The sequence below is a fragment of the Triturus cristatus genome, chromosome 9 (genome assembly GCF_964204655.1).
Source record: "Triturus cristatus chromosome 9, aTriCri1.1, whole genome shotgun sequence".
Lineage (NCBI taxonomy): Eukaryota > Metazoa > Chordata > Amphibia > Caudata > Salamandridae > Triturus > Triturus cristatus.
In genome coordinates this window covers 76219127-76232534 of record NC_140592.1, presented here as the reverse complement: position 1 = coordinate 76232534, position 13408 = coordinate 76219127, and positions in this window count along the sequence as shown.

Below are 13408 nucleotides of genomic sequence, written 5' to 3'. Positions count from 1 at the left end.
TCCCTCTAGGTGCTATGCCCAAACATAGTGGGAGATGAAAGTTAGCATTAAGCATCTAGGTGCTGGGAAAATTGATAGGTAGAACTTGTCACTTGGCAACATGATTCTTCAAAGCAATGAGTCTGAAAATTCATAAAGAGAACATAAGTACATCCAAAATCAGACTATTGAGCCCGGCTGAAGACACCGCGGCTCTATTAGATATTCCAGGCGCTGGCTCTCCCTGAGGCTCCTTCAGTACGCAGTAAACAACTCACTCAAATGCACAGATTGACGCATTGTTCCATAGCTCTTGCCTCCAGGTGTAGTCGCCAGCAGCACGTGTTCACCAGTAATGACCATGTACTGTATGGCTCAAACGTTTCTTCATGTCATGTTTGTTTCATGAAACTGATCTAATGCTGCCAAATGCATCAGGAACAATAGTCCTGTTTAGTTCATTCGTGCATAAACTGAGCTCTAGAATTCTTCTAGCTAACAAGCAAACTCTACCTCGTGGTCCAAACATCCAGCAGGAAGATTAGCACGTTCGGTCCCGGCCCTGAATTACACTTTTTTCTCGATACCAATCCCAATAAAAGCACTCAAGGAATATGCCACTATTTAAGACTTTAGCTCTCATGATAAACAATTGTGCTATTTATTTTTTTCTTTCTATTTTGCCTGAAGAGTTCACCTACTTAGGCAGTACTATGCAACATGATGGAGGGGCGGGCAGTGACACCAAGAGCAGACTGAACAAGGCCAGGCATGCCTTCAGGACTCTGAACAATATGCGGAGGTCATCTCAGCGCAGCACCAACACCACGCTGAGGCTTTACCGAGCTGCGTTCTGTCCCCACTCTTGTACAGACCAAAATGCTGAGAAACTGATGAAAAGTGACATCATTAAACTGTCAGCCTTCCACGCCACTCGCCTGAAAACAATATTGCACATTTTCTGGCCGCTGACCATCTCCAAACAGGAACTGCTTCACCAGATGCAAGCAAGAAAGCATGGGCACCATCATTATGATGAAAAGATTGAGATGGATAGGACACACCATCAGAAGAGAACAAAACTATCACAAGAACAGCTGTCCACTGGACCCCAGCAGGCAAACAGAAGAAATGCAGGCTAAAGAACACCGGGAGGTGAACTATGGAAACAGAGATGAAGACCCTGGACCATAACTGAGGCCCCGTAAAGAAAGAAACTTACCAAAGACAGACAGAAGTCGAGGTCCTAGTTGCTGCCCTACATGCCAGTCGGCATAGCGGCAGTAAGTAAGATTGTTAGGAGTGTATGTTCTTCATTTCTTAACTGCTTCGCTTGTTGACTCCCCTAGTCCTGCATCACATGCACGATTAATCCCAGGGGTTCATCGAGTTCCCACTAGGAGAAGCCAGTGAGTACTGCACAGAGCTTTGTGGCCTATTTTTTTTATTTGTTTTTTAGAATTTTATATAGCGCGAACTAGACCCGAGATATCGGGTATCAGAGCGCTTTACATGAGCACCAGTTTCGTTAAAGAAGGACACATTCATTTTTGGTAGGCAGGGGGAATCAAGTGATTTGCCCAGAATCACAGGATGTTGAGCGTCGTTGCCGAGACTCGAACCCGATTCCCCAGTTTCGAGATCGACCGCTCTAGCTGTAAGGCTACATCCTCTCCCTATGAGTGAATGGATGGATATAAGTGCTGTGGACGAGGGGTTTGAGTGCTTTAAACCTCTGATTTCTTTCCCACTCCCATCCTGCCACTGATCTCATCAACAGAACAATTACTCATAACATAAAATACAAGGAGAACAAACGTACAGAAAAAAGTCCTGCAGAGAGAAATCAACCCTGATCAGAGAATCTATCTCTTCTATGCACTCACACATGGAAGTATTCACCCCCACACATGACATATGTGATATTCTGCAGTCAATCGTACACACTTACAAGAGCTTCTGAAATACCACCAGAAGCCAGCCAAATAACCGCTTCTAAAGCTTCAGTCTTTTAGCCAATCCAAAGTCTATCTACGTAGGCCTCTAGGATAGGTACAGTTCCCAGCACATTGTGTTGTTGAAGACAGAGGAGAGGTGAGCCACAGACAGAGCACTTATGAAACAAATGCCAGGCCTGGGGTCTCTCTATCCTCCCAGCACATGGACAAAGCAGGATCAGGCTTCCGGCCTTTTAACTCCAGACTTTTCAGTTCTTCTTTTCAGACTTTCTAACTAATCTTCCAAAGCACACTCCGTGCTGCCCACTTATTTATCACACGCACAACCTTCCCAGCCAATCATATTCTCTCCTGACGCACTCTACACATGTCCCTTGCACCACTAACCAGCCGGATCCGCTTACAGCAGCATTCTCATGAATCACCCATCGCAATCTGTAAATTGCATGATCTCTCTCTTCTGTTCATAGTCTACTAAACAGAAAACTGCATACAGAATAAAGGGGCCACACCTTAAATTCAACTACAGTCCAATTCATAACATTCCATAAGATGTCAATTTTAACAAATAGAACTTTAGGACAGCAATAAGAGTCCAAAAGGGGCTCCCATATCCTGAAGCAGGTATGAAAGAACACCTTACACTTCCCAGTACTGCATATATACCCACAGATGGCTCATGCAGCAGTTCCAGCTCTGCACCCATTCAATTCTCGGTCCCTTCGCTGAGACAGTGCTTAAGGACATCAGTTTGTGACAAATATGGAACTAGTTTTGTGGGAGGCGCATCAGTCTCTTATGAACTATTTCAAAATCACAAGCTCCTTTCTCGAAGCTTATGGAACAAATTGACAGTAATGATGTTTATCTCCTGCAACACAGATCAGATTCCAAGACTTAGCCATACCAGGCTAGTTCTGAATATCTGTGCTAAGCTGCTTGTGAGAGGCGCAGGAGCAGGATGTGCACGCTGTGCTGTGTGCAGCATGGTGCATTGTAATCTACAAGTATTCTATCTGTGAGCCTGAGTGCTGCAATGTGTTTGCCTTCATACCATTGCATTCTGAGCCCCATCTTGTGTCAAAACATTTGAATGGAACTTCCTAAAATGACACAAAGAACCCAATTCTTAGAGAAAGTTGTACATTTTCACCTCCTGGTCTACAGCCTCTAATGGATATAGATTTATGATTTTCGGGAATTTTCAAATGTTTACAGAAGTCGCAGAGGTCTGTCCCACAACCTGTAAGTTGTATTTTTCCAGGCACACTTCAGGCAAACTTTTGTGATGTTTGTGAACTTATGAGAAATATAAACATGCAATTTACCCTTACTCTTTTGAGCAACTTTACACTTGCATTTTGTGAACAGCCAAAAGTGCTAAAGTTATTCAACAGAATAAATTACATGTGTAAATTACTCCAAAGTGTAAGTTAAGTTTGTGACTAGGCTCCTCAGTATGTAAATTGCTTCAGGTCGTTCGATTTGGTGGAGACATGTAAGTTACATGTTTGGAGTAAATTTACTCTCAGATTTTGCAATAGCTGAAAAGTGGCAGACTTACTCAAAAGTGTAATTTACTCAACGTCTGAGTTCCCTTTGTGAATAAGGCCCTTTGTGTCCAAGAAAGTGTGATGAAAAATGATAGTAATTGTACAATATTGCATGCGCCAATTAGCATATTTTACATTTAAAAACATTGCAGTGCTGTTCATTTATCCTTTCAAAAAAGCAGAATTTTGCGAGGTGCATTGACAAAATGCTAATTTGTTTTTCGAAACCCTTCTGGAGTGGCTCAATATGTTTGTTCATCATTCTTCGCGCAGCAACCCCGAGTATTCCTTTGTGGCAGGATCAAACAAAGACTATATAATGCCAGGTGCCATAATAGAAGAATAATGCAGAAACGATTTTTTGAATTAGTGGACGGAGAGTGCTCCAGCAGCAAAATATCATTTTGCCTGCAGTACCGAACATCCTTCCAGCGCTCCTATCTCCGCCTCCCCAAACAGGCTGAAGCCTTGTGGTCCAGGACATTGATAGACAGCTCTCTCACAGGGCGGCACGTGGCCTCTGTCTGTCTCCCCGGAAAGGTCATTGGCATCCTGCATTATGAAGGAGCCTGAGGCATTCAGCTAATCAATGGCCGGCCCGCTGAAAGCCCGCTGTGCAGCCTATTTTTCATGCAGAAGTGCTGTGCTCTGTGGAAACAGCAATCAGCTTTGCAGATGGCGTCTTCGACATCTCTAACCACAGCCTATTACCGTTCTTCAAGGGAACACAACGCTCTCAAAATGTTTTGTCATCTGGGCAGAAAGTAGCCTGAAAAACTATGCTCCATTTGAAGTTCTTGCAAAAGAAGCTGCGCGCATCTTTCCTTGCTTCTCAGCCTATGAATATAGTTAAGCTGTGTAATGCTTCCTTAGACAGGAAGTGTTCACTTCAGCTTAAGACACACCTGACCCGAAGTGGGAAGTAAGCTGAGATGCAGCAGAAACAGCTTTGCTGATTGTCTGAATTTGCTTGAAATGATGTTGTCGATTGCTAGAAGATGGCACAGAAAATGTTCAGAACTGGTTTCGACTTCAAGAATTCAAAATAGGTGAGAAAATGTATATTTTTGCTTTGTGGAAAAGATGCCATTAGCTACTTTATTGAATTGAATGGGGGCACCTCAGCCTCTGGGACAGGAGCCAGGAACCCTCATGCTTTGCATATTGGTACTTTTCAGCCTCTCATGGTGGAAGCACCTGTCACCGAACTAAAATTGTACTTGTAACTGCACCTTGTTTTTATCCACCACTTTGTACCGGTTTGACCGCTTTTTGCAGTTTCTGAGCACTGTCAACACCAGGTACGACTGTTATCCAATGTATCTGTGTTGTATTTACTGACCTCAAAGGATGAGTGTTCCTTGCCTGAACGCCTAATCTGCATATTAATGCAAGTCTCAGCAGTGACCATTCTTCTCACTGAACTCTTCTGCTGGCTGTACATCTGGAGCGCGCGCGTGTGTGTGTGTGTGTGTGTGTCTTCAGTTCATGTGTCTGCGTGTGTTGGGCGGTGGTCAGTCAGGTAGTCAGAGTTACCTTCCTCCACAGCCCTACCCTGTCAGGTGGTTTTGGGATGGACTATGGATTTACATAGCTCCTCCTACAAGGCCTTGCCTCTAGGGGCTGGTCTTCTTAAGCATTGCTTCGAGAGGAGGGAGGCTGGGATAAATGCCCTTTCCACACAATGAACCCAGATGAATTAAGTGAGTCTGAGTTTATCTGGACCACTGTATTAAACATTCGGGGCCTCGTTTGTGTTTTTTTTGCCATAGGGCAGCGCTGCAGGCTTTGCTGCTGCGCTGCCGTACGGCAAAAGAAAAGAGCAGGAATGTGTCATATCTATTAGATACAATGCATTCCTGTCCTTTTCCCCTGCACCGGCACACAATAGGCTGCCGTGCGCCAACGCAGGCACCTTTGCACCATGGTGCAACGGTGTTCGCGTTGCAGGATGATTATTTTTGTGCAGGAAGGGAAACTTCCTGCACAAAAACAATCACAAGAGGCTTTTTCCTCTTCTAAGTGTGCTGCAGAATGCAGCACACATCGAAAGAGGAGAAACGAGGAGAAATAAAGATATTTCTCCTCGTTGTGCCTCCCTTATGGAGAGGCGTACGTTTTTAATGCTGCCTTAGATGTAAGATTCCTCATAAATCTGGGACAGTGTCAAAAAGCCATGATTGTTGCTGAGAACGCCTCCAGCAACACCCATGGAACGCCCATTTCTTGCAGTTTTCTGTATGAAAGTGGCACATATTTATAACGCCATGAAAAGCCACGTAACGTGGCTTTACGTGGCCTTATAAATATGCCAGTGACACATTGTGCCACCGGAACATCAAAAAAGTGATGTGCCGGTGGCGCAATAGTGCCGGTAGGGCCCCATAAAAGAGGCCCTCTGTTTCATCTTGAACTCACTCCATGTCAGCTGGACGTCTTGGGCTTTCAGTGAGAAACCTAATATTTTCTGGGAGCTGTAGTTCTGGTTAGTGTCCAATGGAACTGTCACACCTGATAATGATTTCTAACAGAAAATGAGCTCGGTGTTACAACAAACAAATGATGGATGGAATGCTGACAATGCAAACATTCTTCCCCAGTCAAAAGATCTTGGTTAAATCCATCGTTATTTTGCCCACTACGCCACCCCAGTTTGGACCCAGCCATATGCAAATCAGTCTTGACCCTGTGCCTCATGGGAACAGTCCAGACCGAACTGCCAGGCCAGGTCCTCCCTGGACCGGAAACAAGCATCCTGGGACCGGTTTCAGGGTATGTCACCCTTCTTCAGCCAGGCTAGCTTGAATCCAGTGGCACAGTGAGCAAGTGACCCACGTCTGGGCATACCCATCCCACTTAGGGCGAAAAGTGTTACAACAAACAAATGACGGACGGAATGCTGACAATGCAAACATTCTCCCCAGTCAAAAGATCTGGGTTAAATTCATCGTTATTTTGCCCACTACGCCACCCCAGTTTGGACCCAGCCCTATGCAAATCAATTTTGACCCTGTGCCTCATGGGAACAGTCCAGACCGAACTGCCAAGCCAGGTCCTCCCTGGACCTGAAACAAGCATCCTGGGACCGGTTTCAGGGTATGTCATCCTTCTTCAGCCAGGCTAACTTGAATCTAGTGGCACAGTGAGCCTTTCTACAGGTACTGAGAGCCAAACTATTGCCGACACTGCCATACGAGAGTGAGGCTCTTAAAGGCAAAGACGCAGCAGTTCTTGACATCGTAATAGCCAACTTCTATAGCAATCTTCCATCTGCCAAAATATGTCTCTCCGGCTCAAATACGACTGGAATGTGGGGTCCAAAGACAAACGGTGGAAAGAAGGAGTGCTTATGTTAAGAGCTGGCATAAAATCCGAAGTGCTGAAGTAGGATCTCTAAATTCCCACCTCTGGAACTCCTCACTTCATCAAGAAAAATGTCCAGCTAGGGATTATTTGTTCGACTCTATTGAGACATTGGGTCTGTCTGAACTCTGGGCCGCCCCAACAGATCATCTTTCCTTCAAAAAAGCAGTGAAAAAAACATCTATGTTATCCGTTTTCGAAGATAAAGCAACTCTTAATGACAAGGCACGCGGCTGGATAGTGCTCAGTGGCTACACAAGGCCAAAACCCGAAGCCTACTTTAGTGCAGGAATCAAGATAGGAACGAAGGAAAACGTCCTAAGGTTGCGTTTGGGGGTAATTGCGATTAAACCCCATCTTCCACCACGGGAAAGGAAAGGAGGCATCCCAACCTGTCGTCTATGTGGAAGCTGGAAGGAAGACATAATTCATGTAATTTGCAACTGTCCCAATTTAAAGGATATAAGATGCACCTTGTTACGTCCCTTTTTCAGGTTCTACGGCATCCGGTCCTGTAGGCAGGCAGTGAAGCTTTGCTTCAACCCCATTGACGTCCAGCTTAACTGTCGGCTAACAAAATTCTTCGAGACGGTAACAAAGACTTAAAACCCTGTCGTTATCTGAAACACGTTAAAAGCTTCTCCTGTGTAAAATTAACTTTATATCTTATTTTAGTTGCACCCGCACTTCAATTACCAAGCCTCCATTTGAACAATGGACCTGGTAAAGCTGTGTTATCCGGCTTGGGAATTAATGGTTGTCATTGTCAGTTTAGTACTACCTGAGATATAAGAACCTAGAAGAACTGCTTTTAAATCAGATAATTGTATAAATTGAGAATATTTTACTAATGATCCTTAATGTCACTTTCAAATGTAATAATTTTTGTACAATGGGAATTGTTATTGCTACGTATTTGCAAAGATTTTAATTAATCAAGAAAAATAAACATTATCTTATCAGTGGCACAGTGAGCAAGGGACCTACGTCTGGGCATACCTACATTTCTGCCACAATCAGGTCTAATTTATTTCAGGTTAGTTTTTAGGGTTTATTCTGGGAATAAGTGAGTGAAAGTCCCTACAAATGTTTGTTTCCATTACTCCTTTCTTTGCTGAGCTCCCACACCCATGGTGAAGGTGACACATAATTGGTGCCTGTAGGGCGTTCCATCATGTTGGTGACATTCTAAAATGACTGAAGCCAGCCAGCAAAGATTTAATTTTGGGAAAAGGCCATACTGAATATGCATTACCCCATGAAAATAGAACAACTTTGTGGAAGAGGGCCCAGGATACCTGGGTCAGGTTCACGGTTGAATCCCGGGTCCTAAAAAAAAAAGCTTCTTACAATCCCTGTTGCAGTAGTAATTGTTGTAGCATAAATGTTTATTACCCAAAATATATAAAAAGGGTTGTTGTAGTATTTTTTTTATGTCTACAATGACTAGGTAGGGAAAGGAGAAGAGGGCGGCGACATAAGGAACAAAGACGAGCAGAGCGAAGCAAAGTTAAGTGGGGAATGGTTGGCAGGAAATTAGATGGAGGCGTGGCTCGGTTGTGCTGGGTGTGTTACTAGGAGGGCTTTGTCAAAAAGGACAACGCAACCTCAGAGGAGGGGATGCAGAGGCTTAGAAAGCAGGAAGAAAGGGGAAAGGGTCTGGTGAGGTTAACCCATTTCTTCAGATTGTATATTTGTTAAATACATATACAGCTGCCCGTGCAATCATCATGGGCGCACTATCTTGTCTTATTGCAATGCTGATTGAATTGCCGTTTTGTTGTTCATGTGGTCTATTAAAGTCTTGACTAATACAAAAAAAGACAATTCGGGTAAGATTCACCCCTTTGTGCAGGAACCCACCATGCGCTTTCGGGGATATCAGTCACCCAGTTCACAGTTTCTCAGTCATGCACACTTGTGCAGGATGCAGCAGGTATCCAGAACACACCGGTCACACTCAGAGGGGTGTAGCGACCCCTGTTATGAAGCACTGCTGGGATTTTTCAAGAGAGCCCCAGTAGGTGTTTTCCTTCCTAGAGACACTGATAAAAAGGCCTGTCCCCTTGCATTGGACTCAGCTGCTGTCGACTTCCCAGACTGTTTATGTCCGGGTTTTAATAACACAGCCGTCAAAATGACCTATTGCTAACAATAAACATTAAGTTGACTTCAGGTGTACTCCTTTCAATCATTCAATCAAACAACCAGGATTTGTAAAGCGCGGCTGCTTCACCCGTGAGGGTCTTGCGGCACCATTGGATGCTGCTTCTAGTTTGCCTACTCGTTGAACACCCAAGTTTTGAGGTCCTTTCAACCTCTGACTTCTTCCAACCAAACTCGTTCACCCATTGTATGGAAACCTTTCCAATCCTGCCTTGGCCGATCCACCTAAGTCACCTAGTGCTATTGACAGAGGGTATCCTTTCGCCTCCGCTCTAGTGCTTGCATTGAACTGTATGAGGGACTACTTCCCTACTCTCTGTTTGCTCCTGAAGACTTCTCCGTGGGTTTCACTTCATTGAGCGGATGCTGTATATTGCTAGCACATCAAACCTGGACCTATTGGCTTTGCCAATGTTTGTTACCACCTGGTAGGAGATGACAGCACCCACCCTACTAGGACACATTGTGGATGCAACATCTGGCCAGGAGGGTCTACGCAATTGCTGGGGAATGGTAGCAGGATTGTGGATTACCTCATAGATTGTGGAGCGGGACTGTCAGCACGGTGCAGGCCAAAAATGTGTCGCTGTGACATACCTTTACCTTGCCCTGCAACAGGTTTCACCACTACAGTGGGCTAGGAAGTACGTGGAGAAAGCAGAGACACGTAGGGAGAAGGTAGGTTCAGAGAAGACTAGAAGTAGTTCCTGGTGGGGCAGAAGGTGACATGGATAAATTAAATGAGAGACCCTGGTGGGCATGGTTGACGTTCCTCCCAGGGCAGATGTGAGGGTTGTTTGAAACTACGCATTTCCTAGGATAATAATGGAAGCAACTAAACGGGACCCCCTTCGTATTTTTCTTTAACATTAAAGCCAATTTTTCTGAGATAATTTCGTGCCTCCAACATGTGCGTGTGTGAGTGCCCATCAGGTATAAGCCCGCCCATCAAGGCGCTCATTTAAATCACCCTTTGCTCTCTTCTGCCACTCACCAGGCAGAGATAGAAGCACTGGGGAACTGTTTTTGGTGGCAACATGGGTTCCTTTCATTCATTGGCTTGAGAAAGCAGCGTAGGCACAGGACACTTTGGCTGTACGTATTTGAGGTGTTATAGTTTGTGTACCCCTTGCTGCCGACAACATACTTGTGAGTGCCTGAAGAACTGTGCAGCAGCCTTTTCTTTGTTTCCTCTACCCTCCAATCCCTGGTTGACTGTCCCTTTGACCCTGTACATCCCTCCCTTGCTCTTGAGTCTTGACTGGTCCCATGGCACACATACTACATACATCGGTGAGACTCAGCCCTCCTCCTCCTGGTCCAGGCTCTCCAAACTCTTTCTGAACCCGATGAGACACACATGGCAGCCTATTTCTGACGGCTCCTGTCGGATCCGCTCTGGACCCCACACGCTGAGGACGTTATTCCGCCTGGAAGAAGAGGCCCGGCCGCGGAGCTTCGGCTCGCGTCTGCCTCCGCAGCCAGCGTCTGCCAGCTGGGAGAGGCCGGGTTTGCGCCGTCCTCCGCTTCCTTCGGCAGTGGGGGAGGACGAGGCTGTCAGAAAGATTTCTGTGTTACCGCCGGATCCCTCCCACCCCACCTGGAGTAGCGCCGTTATTATCCGTGGTAGGAGGACAGCATGTCTGTCTGTCATCTCCAATTCTGAGAGCATCCTTACAGCTGTCTCAAGGATACTCCAGGTGCTCGGTTTGTTCAGCATCCGAAATTTTGGAAGGCAGGAGACAATAACAGATGTATGTAATGTTACAGGGTTTTTATATAGCACAATGGTCACCATTTCCAAGTCACCTTTGCTAAGAACACCAGTATGGGGCAGCAAGGGGTAGCAGCTGCAACCCCTAGCTTCACAGTTGGCGGCCATGTTGCTACCCCTCGTCTCAGGGGCCAGAAAGGCAGTGGAAGGAACAGAAAGAACACATGGGTGTAAGGGCTCTATTTACCTTCTGTGGTTCCCGCTGCTGGTTCACTTCTGTAAACTTACCTGTTTGCACTCCCTCGTGACCCCGTCCCGTCCCGGCTTTGTGCCGTTTGTGCGGAGGGTCAGTTCGAGGAATCCTACTCCCTGCTCGCGACACCACTTCCGCCCTGCACGCCATCTTTGCAGGTTAGCGGTCTAGTGGTCCCTCGCATCAGGTACTTAATGGCCATCTGGAGGAAGCGCAGCGGACGAGCGCAGCGGGAGCGCCGACTTCGCGCCGAAGTCGCGCACAAGTCAAGCCCGTCTGCGCCCGTCCGCGGCCGACCTGGCCCAGGGCCCTGCCGTAATGCCCAATTCTATTCTTATTCCTCCACCGAGCTTATGAGATTTAAATCCTCAGGTCCCATCCCTGCCCGTGCTGTCAGAGCGGCCCAAGCATGTGGCATATACATTCCCTCTGACCTCTCGGCACCGGACTTTATGTATGACCCTTCCCCTTTGCCACCGCAGATCTCTGCCTCTTTGCTGATCTACTATCTCAATACCCGTTCCCTCATTTGCCATCAGCTTGAGATTTTCCAACTACTGCATCAAAGCACCATAGATATCCTTCTTTTAGCAGAAACCTGGATCACTGAAGATTCAGCTCCGGATATTCTTGCAGCAATCCCTTCGGGATACTATATTATACACACTAACCGGCCTGCGGGGAAGACTGGTGGTGGAGTGGCGGCCATCATCCGCTCGACACACACCTTCTCCGAGGTTACGGTAACTTCTATCCCCAACTCAGATCTCCTGGCACTGAAATTCATTTCCCCTAAATCGTCTTTCATTTGTGTTCTTGCATATCGACCCCCTGACTATATGCCTCTTTTCCCCAAACTCTTCAGCGACTTCATTGCCCAACTAGCAATAGACCACGCTAACCTTGTGGTGATTGGCGACTTTAATTACTGGCCTTCAGATGCCCATGAAAGTCAATTATCGGTCGAGTTTTCTGACCTTTTGAAAGGCATGAATCTTTCTCAGCACATCCACACCCCCACTCATTTAAAGGGTCATATCCTTGACCAAGTCTGGACATCGGATCTTGATATCTCATCTCCTTTAGTCTTCCCCTGCCCCTGGTCAGACCACTATTTTATCTCTTTCCATCTTCATCTGCACATCCCGTGTCCTCCCCCCCGCATCAAGAATCTCATGGCCCGTAACTGGAAAAGAGCTAACCTGTCCGAATTCCATGACATTCTCGCCGCTTCTGCTCCCATATCTCTGACCTCTCTTGAGGCTCAGGCAGCTAATCTTGAAGAATGAATACGTCAGGCTAGTGACAAAGTAGCCGCTCTAAACAAGATCAAAACTAAGCGCCCCCATGACGCGCAACGATGGTTTACGGACCAACTCAAAGCAGATAAACTTGCCTTGCGGCAAGCTGAACGCCGTTGGCGTCACCACTATGACCCACAGTTAAAACTTGTCTATATTGGGGCTCTAAAAACCTATAAACAAGCGATCTTAACAGCCAAGACGGCATACTTCTCCCAATTAATCTTGGACTCTAACAACAAATCGAAAGACATCTTCTCGATAGTAAATGAGCTTTCCTTGCCGGACAGGGTTACCCCTCAGCCCCAGCCGACTCAAACCCTTTGTAATGCACTAAACTCTTACTTCATAGAGAAAATTACTACCATTAGGAACAATATCCCTAACCCGGCATCTCCTGTCCCCCCCCCTCTTCCTCCCAGAAACATCAGTATCTTGTCGGAATTTCCACCTATCTCCCTTCAGGAATTCACCTCACTCCTTCTCAAAGTTAAGTCAGGCTCCCCTAACGATTGCTGCCCTCCGCAGATTTTGAGAGAGGCCTTTCTTGCTTGTCCGGGCCCCCCCCTTGCTCTATTAAACAACTCTCTTGCAAAGGGGGAGGTCCCTCTCTCTTTCAAGCAAGCTGCCATCCTACCCATCTTGAAGAAGTCTAACGCTGACCCCACTATACTTAGCAATTATAGACCGATCTCTCTCCTCCCTTACTTAGGAAAAATTCTAGAGACCTATGTTACCCGCTGTTTGAGCTCTTTTATAGAGAATTCCTCTTATTTGGATCCTCACCAAGCGGGATTCAGACCCCTCCATTCCACCGAGGCGGTCACAGTAGCAGTCCTGGACACCCTCAGGAAGGGCGCTGACAATAATATATCTCAGGCCCTTGTCCTACTAGATCTCTCAGCGGCGTTTGACACGGTCGATCATACCATCCTGATCGACCGTGTCCACAATGCCGGCATCCAGGGAGTGGTCCTCGACTGGCTCAGATCTTTTCTCCATCAGCGATCACAGTCCGTCCATCTCTCCACTCTGTCTGCGCCTTTTGTTTCCCTCCCTTGCGGAGTCCCACAGGGCTCGGCACTATCCCCGCTTCTTTTTAATTTGTATCTCCAACCCTT